Here is a 12,698-nt window from a genome sequence, read left to right as displayed (position 1 = left end):
GAGAGGTAAACTAATTTGCTTAAGATTTCACAAACTGAAAATGTCAGAATGCTAGACCTTTACCTACATCTTCTGCCTTCTGTCATAACAGACTGCTTACTCTTCCCTGGACTGTGGCAGCATGGGATTATGGGAAAGTAAAGGAAAGCCACCACAGGAACTCTTAAGGAAGTGAAACATTAACACCAATATACCACTTAAAAATAGTAACAATGACTAGCATTTACTGTGAGTCCTTCCAGAGCTGTCTTATTAACTTAGTTCAGAGGATCTTCACAGTAACCCTTGCAATTCACCAGTTCTTATGACTTGACTTGATTTCTCTTGTCTAATTGCATTGGCTGTTATCTCTAGTAAAATGTTGAAGAGTAGTACAGTTAGTGGACATCCTTGCTTTATTTCTGAGTGTGAAAGGCGTGCCGCTCTTATGCTTCCCCTTTGGGATGAAAGGATATATATTCTATCATGTTAAGGAAGTGTACTTCAGTTCCTAAGTTCTTGAGTGTTATTTTTCTTTTGAGCATCAATAGAGATAATCATATTTTTTCCTCTTAGAGTTTTAAAAAGTCTACTATATTAGTGGATTTTTAATAGTTGAACCAGCCTTGCTTGCATTATTGACTAAATCTCATTCATTCATGGTGTATTATTTTCTTAATGTAATATTAGATTTACTCTGTTTGCTGATATTTTATTTAGAAATTTTGCAGTGATATTTATGAATGATGGGTGTGTGTATTTTTTATATTGTATTTGGTTAGGTATCAGCATGATAAGGGTGGGGCAAAACTAGGTTTACAATTGTTTGTATAGAAAATAATACAATAATTAATAAATAACAATACAAGAATGAACTCTGTGTTTCATGTACTCACAACTGTAACCTGCTTTTGTCTCATCCTGTATTTGCATAATGAAATGAATGGAAAATTATCTTTTGTTTTGCTGCCCTGGAATATTTTGTAGAGTATCGTGTTATTGAGTCTTTGAAGGTATGGTAAAATTTTTTTAAAAATTTATTTATTTTTAATTATTTATTTACTTTTATTGATTATGCCATTACAGTTGTTCTATTCCCCCCTTCATTCCCCTCCACCCTACCCCCCCAGCTCCACCATTACCCCCCCTTTAGTTTATGACCATGTGTCTCAAGTTCTTTAGATTCTGTATTTCCCATGCTATTCTTGCCCCACCATCTATTTTCTATCTACTGTCTATGCTACTTATTTTCTGTACCTTCTCCCACCTTCTCCTCCTCCCACTCCCCTGTTGCTAACCCTCCTTGAGATCTTCATTTCTATGGTTCTGCTCCTGATCTAGCTGTCCTTTTAGTTTGCTTTTGTTTTAGGTGTGGTTGTTAATATCTGTGAGTTTGCTGTCCTTTCACTGTTCATGTTTTTTTAACTTCTTTTTCTTCGATAAGTCCCTTTAGCATTTCATATAATAAGGGCTTGGTGATGATGAACTCCTTGAATTTGATCTTATCTGAGAAGAACTTTATCTGTCCTTCCATTCTAAATGAAAGTTTTGCTGGATAGAGCAATCTTGGTTGTAGGTCTTTGGATTTCATGACTTGGAATATTTCTTTCCATCCTCTTCTTGACTGTAAGGTCTCTTTTGAGAAATCTGCTGACAGTCTGATGGGGACTCCTTTGTAGGTGACTGTCCCCTTAGCTCTTGCTGCTTCTAGGATTTTCTCCTTCATTTTAATCTTGGCTAATGTAATTATGATGTGCCTTGGTGTGTTTCTTCTTGGGTCCAACTTCTTTGGGATTCTCTGAGCTTCCTGGATTTCCTGGAAGTCTATTTCCTTTGCCAGATTGGGGAAATTCTCCTTTATTATTTGTTCAAATAAGTTTTCCACTGGTGGCTGTTCCTTTCCCCCTTCTGGTACCCCTATAATTCGGATGTTGGAGCGTTTAAAGATATCCTGGAGGTTCCTAAGATTCTCCTCCTTTTTTTGAATTCTTGCTTCTTCACTCTTTTCTGTTTGGCCATTATTTGCTTTCTTCTGGTCCACTCCTTTGATTTGAGCCCCAGTTTCCTTTTCATCGCTATTGGTTTCCTGTGTAATTCCATTCATTTCAATTAGTTTCGCCTTCATATGTATATCTAATTTGTGGCTATAATCAACCAGTTCTGTGAGGATCCTGATCACCAGTTTTTTAAACTGTGCGTCTGAGAGTTTTGCTATTTCTTCATCGGTTAGATTTATAGGCTCTGGGGCTTTGAGATCTTCTTGAGCCATTTTTGTTCTGGTCACGCCCGTTAAGTAGAGGAGGAGAGCCTAGGACTCCCAGGTCTCTGGGTTGTGACGCTGTATGTGGGGGTGTGGTCAGAGCGGGGAAATGGCGGCCCCCTCTCCTGCTTCCTGCCATTGGGTGAGGAGCAGAGTCTCAGGTGGTTCACCGGGCTGGGCCACTTAGGTCGCTGGGTTATGACGCTGTATGTGGAGGCGGGGTCAGAGCAGGGAAATGGCGGCGCCCTCCGCTGCCACTCGCCACTGGGGCCCTCTGGGTCCCGTCCAATCGCCCACTCCCTCGCTTTTCTATCCACGAACAGTTGCGAGACCACAGTCAACCCGCAGCCCTGCTCCCTCGCTATTTCGCCGCGGTCCCTTGCTGAGTTGCCCACCAGGTCCAACCCTGCACCTGGATTCTGCGCACCTGAGTCCGTCTGATGGAGTTTTCCTGTGCAACCCTGCTCCTCCAGCTGCTGGTTTCGCCCCTCTTACCGGTCAGGTTGAAGAATTTGTTGTTATCAGACTTCTGAAAAGTTCAATTTTCTGTGTTCTGGCTGTGTTTTCTGTTGCTAATATTTAGTTGTCTCTAAACTTGGTTGTGTGAGGAAGCATGGAGTCTCCACCTATGCCTCCATCTTGGCGGAAGTCGGTAAAATTTTTTTTGTGAAGTGTCTGCATTTGCTGCTTTTGTGCAAGATAGTTTCTTAATAAGTTTCTCTAATTCTTCTATGGAACTGATCTGTTGAAACTTTGTAACTCTTAGGGGTCAATTTTGATTATTTTTATTTTCCAGGGAAATTATCCATTTTATCTCATTTTTTAAACTTATTTGCATGAAGTCTGTAGTTTCTTTTAATTCTAAATTTTTCTTCTATTCCAGTAGTTACTCTTTCTGTCATTTTTATTTTGTATATTTGTGTTTTCTATTTTTCTTGATTAAACTAGCTAATGACTTGCTTAGTTTGTTAATTTTTTTAAAACTGTGATTTCATTTACCAATTACACTTACTGTATATCTATTCTTTCTCATTAATTTCTGCTTATATTTTTATTATTTTCCTTTTTGTGCTTTCTTTTTGGTTTACTTTGTTTTTTATAGTGTTTTAATTCATTTTATTGTATTCTTTTTATTGATCAGTATGTTTAGTGCACTGAATTTTCTTATCACTGCTTTAATTGCATCCCATAGAATCTGTATGTTTTCTTTGTGATTGGGAACCCCTCTTCCGGAAAAAGAATACAAAATTAGGTCCAGGGCCTTGAAAGGAGACCATGTGAATGGGCCGTGATACTTGCATTGGCCTGGCATCACAGAAAACCCACATCTGTCCAAGGATAAGGCCTGGGAGCCCACACCTGAGTCTTGTGTGAGTGGCTGGCATTTCTGAGATGGCAGCAGTCCAGGCAGGCCCTGGCCCCGTGAGCTGCAGGAGGAAGGAAGTGCCGTGGTCTGTGCACTTGTGCTAAGTAGTGGGCAGAACTTACCTCCGTAATCTGTACCGCATGCCTGATTGCTTTGCTGTTACCACTTCATAAATGAACTAAACAGGAGTCTCTGAAACGTTAAATGACATGAGTCAGATCGCACAGTTGTTCGGGGAGAGGAAAACCAGCCCAGGTCCACCCAGAAGCCTGTGTCCTTTTCACTACTCACCCCACACTGTTAATGCCCGGAAGGGACTGGCCACATGCTCCTCCCAACGTCCGCCAGCAGCAAGGTGAGGGAGCTGTGTTATAGAAAGCCACATGCTGGGGTGCCGATTAGTGACTGTGAGAACTAGACAGAGCGTGAAGACTGTATTAGCTAATTCCTGTGTAACGAAGTATCCCCAAACAACAAATGCATCATGTCAGGTCAGGAACCTGTGACACAGGCAGGAGCAGCTTGGCTGGGTGGGCCTGGCTCAGGGGCACCCATGATGAGGTCCCTGTCAAGCAGTTGGCTAGAGCCACAGTCATCTGAAGACTCAGCCGGGGCCGGGGGCCGGCGCACTCCTGTGGCTGTGGGCGAGCTTCAGTGCGTCAGGGGTGCCGCCTGCAGACTTCAGTGCCTCGCCACGGGGCCTCCCCGTGCAGCTGCTCACAGCAAGGCCACTGCTCCCCCCAGAGTGACGGGCAGAGGGAGGGACAGAGGGACCCAGAGCTCACCCAAGACAGAAGCCACAGTCTTAGAGTGTCTCTCAGAAGACACACACCGTCATTCTAGTTGGTTAGGAGCAAGGCACTATGTCCACTCACACTCTGAGGGAGGGAACACGAGTTGCACCTTTTGAAGGGAGAAGTACCCAGAAATGTGTGGACGTCTTTTTAAAACCACCACAGTGACACAGTATGTATGAAGACACTTCAGAATCGGTTCCTTTCTAAAGGGATAATTTGTAACGGGGATTTTGCCTGGACCGAAGTCGTCCTCCAGATTCCACTCCTTGCTCTCCCTGGAAATGTGAACCTCCCTTGTCCTCCAGGGTATGGGGAAGCAGTCTCGTCATTCATGCATTCATCCGTCCACCCACTCAGCGAATATTAACATTTCTCACGTGACAACTGGATGTTGGGCACAGCTTTAGGAACTGGGGATAGAGCAGGGAATAAACCACAGGGAGTCCTTGTCCTCACAGAGCTTACACTGGCGTGGGAGGGGCCGGATGATAGATAAAAAGATAATTAAAATAATAGCAATGGTAAGGGCTTTGAAGAAAAGGAAAGCAAGACAAAGGGACGGCAGGTGAGGCCTGTTGTTGCGGCAGGCAGAGTGGCCAGGTGAGGCCCTGCTGCCCTGTATCAGAGGAGGCGCTCAGAGGCGCCCTCTCTGTGGAGGTGGCGCTGCAGCAGAAGCCGAACGAAACCAGGGAGAGCCACGTGGGTACTGGGAGAGGGGCAGCAGAGACACAGGCCCTGAGGCAGGCGTGTTCTCCGTGTGAGTTCAAGGAACGCCGTGGTCGGAATGCGGTGAGCAGGGCAGTGACGCGTAGGAAATGAGGCCAGAGAGGCAGCAGGCTGCCAGATAGTGCGGGCTGTTGTGCGGTCCCGGGGTTCAGGCCGTGTGTGAGGGGACCCGTTTGGTAGCATTTCGGTGGCAGGATTGATGTGATTTGGCCATGTGAATGGGTTCACTCTGGCTACTTGTCGGAGGGGGAGGAGGGCAGAAGAGAGCAGACAAGAGTCTCCAGCTACGAGCCAGGTGTGGAATCTGAGAGTGGTCTGTTCTAAGGAGGGCACAGCGGATGGAGGTCATGAGACATTGTCAGATTCAGACGCAGCTCCTGTCACGACAGCTGATGTCCAGGGGGTGGTGCTGCTCACTGAGACAACTAAGTTTCTGCCGCTTTTGTAAGTTTCTAGCTGATTGGTGACCGCTTTTCGAACCAACACCCATGTTGTATGCCAGGCGCTATGCCAGGCATAATGGGCATAGAAGTAAGGCAGACATCCTCACCCCATGGCATTCACAGAAGAGCAGGGGAAAGAGGCAGGCCAAAAAAGAAAAAAAAGAAGAAAAGAAAGTACATAATTGGTAGGTACAAAAAAGACAGGGGAGGTTAAGAATAGTATAGGAAATGGAGAAGCCAAAGAACTTGTATGTACAACCCATGGACATGAACTAAGGAAAGGAAATGCTGGTGGGAGGAGGTGTGCAGGGCAGAGGGGAATAAAGGGTGAAACGATGGGACATATGTATTAGCATAATCATTAAATATACTAAAAAAAAGAAAGGCAGACAAAAGATACGTTATAGCACAATGCGCTCCACTCTCTGAGAAGCACTTGGCACCACACGGCAGGGAGCAGGTCATTCTGGGAGGGGCCAGGCAGACGGCGTGGCAGGCATTGCAGGCAGGGTATGACGGTGTGGCGATGGGAAACGCTGTGTCTGGGGCACAGTCAGTGTCCAGAGCAGTGACGTGTTGCAGAAAACGGGGCAGGACAAGAGCTAGAGACAGGCTTGGAAAGCCCCCAGATGCCCACGCTCAGGCGACTGGACTCGATCCGGGGGGCACATGGGAGGCTATGAAAGAGCCCAGAGGATCACGGAGCAAGGGTGCGAGTTGAAAGGATGGGAAATATGGACCCTCGGTGAGATGTTGCTGCTAATGCCATCAGGAAACCTTCAGGATTTAAGGGCAAAGATAATCGTTGCAGCACAGTATAAAACAGCAGGCCCTGGCTGGGTGGCTCAGTTGGTTGGAGCACCATCCCACACACTGAATGGTTGCGGGCTCGATCCCTGGTTGGGCCGCAGACCTAGGCTGTGGGTTCGATCCGTGGTTGCGGTGCATTCGGGAGTTGACTGATCGATGTTTTTCTCTTTCTCTCTCTCTTATCCCCTTCCTCTCTCCCTCAAATCAGTAAATGTACTGCCTTGTGAGGATTAAGAAACAGTAAAACAGCAGGAAAAAAATTTAAATTGGCCTAATGTCCAGTATAACTAGTTAAATTATTTTGCATTACAGTTTTTTAATTGCATGTGATAGAATAATATACTGCCACTAAAATGCTTTCAGTTAATTAATGACACGGGGAAGAACTTACAATGTAACATTAAGCAAAAGGAGCAGAACCGGAAAGGAAACATAACAGGTTTGCAATGATTTTCTCTGGGTACTGAGAATACATGTGATTGCCATTTTCTTTTGATTATTCTCTAAATTTTTGAAAAACTTCATATGAATATGCATTAACTTTATAATCAGAAAAATCAGTTATACATAAAGATACAAACTGATTTTCATTCAGGACTTACCTAACAGGAATGAGAAGGGCAGCCGTAAGAACCTGACTTACCGAACTAGCTACTTTGGAGGCAGAATTAGCACAACTAACTTCCTGGCTAAAGGGACGAGGGGGAGAGAGAGGCAAGAGACGAGATCCCTGGAGTATCTTCCACGCAGTGCCTTCTCCACACAGCACCCAGAGCACCTTGTTAAAACCGGTCAGACCAAATTCCTCCTCCCCTCAAAACCGTCTAGTGGCTCTGACCTGGCTCAGAATAAAATCCAGAATGCTTAGGGTCACTCACAAAGCCCCACGTAAAAGTTTCTACCCCACCTAGTTGTCTACAACCCTTCCCCTCCCTCTCCACTCTGCTCTGGCTGTTCCAGCCTCCTCACTGGTCTGCACACGCTGGGATGAGTCTGCCGCAGGGCCTTTGCCCATGCTGCCTCCCTGCCGAATGCTGTGTCTGCCTCTCAGCTCTGAGCCTGACTCAATGTCCCCTTCTCAGTGAGAATGCCCCGGCCACCAGCTCCAAAGCTGCAACCCTCTGAGACTCCTATACTTTCTCTGCTTAATTGTTCTCCCGAACACACATCATGACTTCATATAAACATACATTTTAATTATTTGATTTTTTGTCTCTTCTATTAGAATATAAATTGCAGGAGGGCAGGGATTTTTTCTGTTTTGTTTACTGTGGTCTCCCCAGCTCCTGACACAGCATTAACAATAAATAAATGCTTGTTGACTGACTGAATGACCTTAATCTACATAAAGAACCCAAACATTCCACATACCACCAAAGACCATTGACTTGCCTTTGGTTAGTAAAAGGCATCAGACGGCTAGACTTCTATCAATAGGGAGTTCTCTTAGTAGATTTAGAGTCTATTTCTAAGAATTCTGTTTTCACATGATTTGTTTGTCTGTTTCTTTATTTTCCAGAACAACATAACTCTATTTGTGGCTGAGGGATGGGGGCTGGCGGTGGGTCACTGAGGCTGGGCCTCCGGGTGCGGACAGGATGGGGCCACTGGTGCCGTCAGTCTGAGGGTGTGGGCAGCCCTCCCTGATGTGCTGGCTCCAATGTGGGCCCAGGACGCTCTAGGAGACTCACGGGTCTGGTCCTGGCCGGGAAGCGCCAGTCAAGGGCGGCTTTGGCCCTTTCTGCTTGGGGGGTTTCTGGGAATCAACATCCAGCATCTGCTGAGAAGGCCGCTCCAGGCTGACAGCAACGTACCCCCAGGGTGAGTGGTGCCAGGCTTTCTGCACGTCCCTTTCTTCTGCTGGACAGTCCCAGCCCAGGAAACAGGCCAGCCGGCTGGACTGGCTGGGACCCCCAGAACACAGTGAGAGCCACTGGCCTGGGTGGAAGGTTCGGGAACTTGGGGTGGGGTCCGCGGAGACCCTTCCCTCTCCACCTGGCTCCAGGCTGCTGTGTCCTCTCCGCCAGATCTACTCTGTGAGGGGCGTGACTTGAGCAGAGCAGTAGCTTGGGAAGCTCTCATTGCAGCGCTCGTCCTCGCCCCCTGTGGGTGAGCTGAGGGAATGCCACTTGACTGTTTTCTGTTTTGCTAAAGAGAAATGGGGATGACGTAGGTCCCAGCGGTCCTCGGGGAGTGACTGGAGACCACCACTGCAGCCCTGACTCCTTTGCCTGCAGGACCCAGCTGCTGGGGTTCATTGAATGGTTTGCTCTATTCCCAAGCGGCCCACCAGGTGGCTGTAGAACATCGCAGATGGGCCCAGCCGTGAGGCCTGGGCTGCAGAATGCAGGGAGGAGCAGGCACCTCCTAGCAGGGCCATTCTGGGTATGTACTCCTAAGGGGCCTCCAGACCAGGGTGCCGGCCCCTGAGACTGTCCTCGCGTAACCATGGCTAACGCACGGGGGTGCTCTCCACGGCCAGGCACTGTTCTCAGATCCACACCCGTCGTATCCCATCAACCCCTCAGAGCCAGCCTCTGAGATACACACTGTCACTGTCCCCGTCTTTCAGATGAGGACATTGAAGCACAATGAGGAGATTGGTGTACCCAGGGCCTCAGCTCTAGTGGGGGCCCAGCTAGCAAGGGAAGCATAACCCCAGACTCACCCCCCTCTGGCCGCCCAGCAGAGGCCAGGCCCCTGAGACGCGCTCCTGGGCACAGCCGGCCTCTCTCACTCAGCCCTGGGCCCAGCATAGCGGCTGGCCACCAGCCGTGCTCAGAAGCTGCAGGGACAGACTAAGGAAGTCTGCAGGGCGGGAATGCAAGCTGGCCATTCACAACAGCACAGGTGGAATTTACACCTGCAAGCCCTGAGATCTCTTCTTTAGTAAAAAGGGAAATAAATGAAATAAAATGACATTGCAGATGGACTCACTGTCTGGACTTCATGGGTCCCCAAATTTAACTCTGGCCAACCTTTCCTGACAAACCGCAGACTGACTGTGCGCCTGTGACCCCAAACAGCCTTCTCCGTGTCCCCTACTGCATGGTGGCTGCACAGCTCTCTCCCCACCCTCACTCCCGTTCTCCTCCCCTCAAGCTCGCTGGATGATGTGCATCCTTGTGATGAGCATCCTGTTCAGTATTCCTGGTACCTAGGTACGCGCCGGCCACGCCCATGGCCACATGCTCCTGCAGGAAGAGGGACAGGCTCTGTGTAACCACCACATGAAAGACAAGACTGAGTTGCAGTCATCACTCGGGTACTTTGGGCACGGTACCCACCACATCTGAAATCAGCTGCTGCATCAGTTAAATGGTCATCCCTGCTGGGTGACACTGCTGTGCAGTGAAATGACGGGACATGAGGCGCTCCTCCGCTGGGCACCTTGAAGGGGCTCAAAGAATATCAGTTTTCTTTATGACTGCTGGTGGGCCTGCTTGCCACTTACCAAGTCCTGTAAGTGTTTCGTTTGTTTTGAAGATATTAACAGGAATGAGAGATTGGAGGCTGTCCAGTGAACATGTGGGGGAGTTGACTATAAAGACTGCTTTGTGCTGTTAGCATTAGATTGTGCCTGTGCTGCAGTGGGAAGCGGCTGGGAGCTGGGAGGGAGCCTACTCTGAGCCCCGCCAGGCCAGTGCACCGAAGGGACCCTCCGGTGTCCCCCAGGATGCGTCCCTCTTCTCACTTAGCCGAGGCAGGTCCCGGCAGCCCCCCCGTAGCCGGGCCCTCGTGCTGTGACAGGCCCCAACCAGACTTGCAGATACCTTGACACATTTGCTCCCAAATGGGCAATACAAAATCACTGTTTTCTTAATGAATATTTGCATGTCAAGCTTCCACAAGGAAGCTTAGAAATGGCCCAAGCAGACCAATGACGCTGGACTAGAGCAGGTGTGCTCATAAGTGTGTGACAACCAGCCCCTGAGGGGTGAGGGGGCAGTGAGCGTGATTGGGTGTGCGCACACACACACATTGTAAAGCACACAATTTACAATAAGTATGAGTGAATCTAAGAATTCTTCGTGTAAATGCCATATACCTATAGTTTCACTGTGACTTGCTATTTATTGCAAACTCATTCATCAGTTCTCATAATTTTAGCACCAAGAATAGTATCACAAAACCAGGCTACAGATGAATTGGCGGAGATGCTGCTCACGTCACAGATGAGTGCGTGTAGCTCTGGCGTGAATGTCGGCCAGTGTTTTTGTTTATGTCAACAAGTGAGATGAAAGGGACAGAACCAGGAGGCGTGTCAGGACGCCATTTGTTCGCTGGTGGTGTGGCTTCTTTGCTGAGTTGGGTAATGGTTTTTGGAAAAATATTTTCTCAAGTTTTGTGTTAGCCACCAAGTAATGGCCATGGACATGCAACTTTCAAGTTTAATTTGTATCATTAATATTTCCTCCATCATTTTATTAAGTCTAGACAATTAAGAAAACAATATATCAAGCCCTGATGATGTGAACTGTTTGCCAACATCTGTGGTATAAACACTCCCACCATGGATAATTTCCTCTTTGACTGATAATCCCGTTTTAGAGTGAGATATTTATTATGAAGTTTCTCAATAAAAGAACAAGAGTCCAACATTTCGTTTATGAGATTGCAAAACAGGAAGATTGACCACTCAGGAGTGGACTGAAGCTTGAGCCCAGTCAACACTGAATACACAGTGTTTTCAGGCACACAAGAAAGTTTTTTTTAATTAGCCATGCGAGGTCTGTCCAGAAAAACTCCAGCCACTGTTAATATAATGAGAACAGTTTGCACCGCAGCGGTGTAACCTGGCAGCCAAGGACAGCGGACTGGAATGCGCATGTGTGAACAGTGAAGACTTCACTGTACTAGTCAGTGGGGGTGGTAGACGTTGTTGAGTGAGTGTGTGTACTGTGTGGTTGTTGAATTCAAAATGATTGAGCAAGTACAGCAATGAAAATGCATCAAATTTTGCATTAATCTTGAACATTCCTCTGCCAAAACTATTTAGATGATTCAGAAGACTATAGATACAGGAAACTGGTGATTGGCAGCTTTATCACAACAACACGGCTACTCAAGCATCACTTCTCATGCAGTTTTTTTGTGAAATTAAATCACCCAGGCGACTCAGCCCCACCTACAGCCCACATTTGGTGTCCTGCGACTTCCGACTTTTCCCCAAACTAAAATTACCTGTGAAAGGGAAGAGATTTCAGACCATCAATGAAATTCAGAAAAATATGATGAAGCAGCTGATGGCGATTGGGAGAACTGTGTGAGGTCCCAAGATGCCTGCTTTGAAGGGGACTGAGGCATCATTGTCCTATGTACAATGTTTCTTGTATCTTGTGTCTTGAATAAATGTCTCTATTTTCCATTGTACATGGCTGAAAACTTCCTGGGCAGGCCTTGTACATTAGGATGATCATTTAGCATTTAACCGAGTTATTAAAAATCTCCCCTAAAATTCCCCTTTAATTCAGCTAGACTTTTGCTTCATGTTGTAAGTCTAGAAATAAAGTATATTGCGGCTGTGGACACCCTACATATGCCGCCATGGCCAGTTTCGAGCTATCAGGCCAACGCCACTGAAGTCAGGGTTAGGAAGAGCTACGCAGCCGCTCATCAGTGGGTTCTCAGTGGGTTCTCCGGAGCGCCTGCCTGCTCCAACACAAGGCTGGGTGGAGGCACCCGGTACCCACGACAGACCTGCCTCCCAGGCTGCCGAGGGGAAGCGGCACAGCTGGGGGCCGTGCAAGGGGCTTGCAAGGCAAGATTGAGTTGTGTGGTCATCCTCTGAAGATCCACGGCCCTCAGGAGTCATTAAGGCTCACGGAGGCCAGGTGTAGCCAAAAGTTCCTCATCCTCCATGGTGGGTTCAGTGTTTCCCAGTTCAGGTGAGGAACCCAGGGCCATTAGGGGACAAGACAGGAAGTGGGTTTGGAGATGGAGGGGAGGGAGTCATCCTGTTGTCCGTCTTTTGGAGGGATTTACATTCCTTCCGGTTTTCTTTTATGAAGTGGCTTGTGGGCTGTCCTTAGGCACTGGAGGTATGGTCCCTAACCCCCAGAAGAGAGACACCCAAGTTCAAGTCTGGGTGCCTTTATTTAGCAGCTGTGCATCTTTGGGCTAAGTCTCCACCTGAGTATTTGAGCCTCAGCTTCCTTTTCAGGAAAATGGGGATGATGTGGCCTATTGCTGTGAGGACCCGGGTGTGCCTGGGGATGGAGAGGGGTGGAGTTCACGGTCATGCCCTACACACACCCAGGGTCCATCTCCTCAGGGCTGCACTCGTTTCTCCAGCACCACAGCTCTTCACGAGAGCA

Source organism: Artibeus jamaicensis, unplaced genomic scaffold (assembly GCF_021234435.1).
Source record: "Artibeus jamaicensis isolate MK-2021 breed Jamaican fruit bat unplaced genomic scaffold, CSHL_Jam_final scaffold_1964, whole genome shotgun sequence".
In the NCBI taxonomy this organism is placed as follows: Eukaryota; Metazoa; Chordata; class Mammalia; order Chiroptera; family Phyllostomidae; genus Artibeus; species Artibeus jamaicensis.
Note: the sequence above shows the minus strand (reverse complement) of the source record.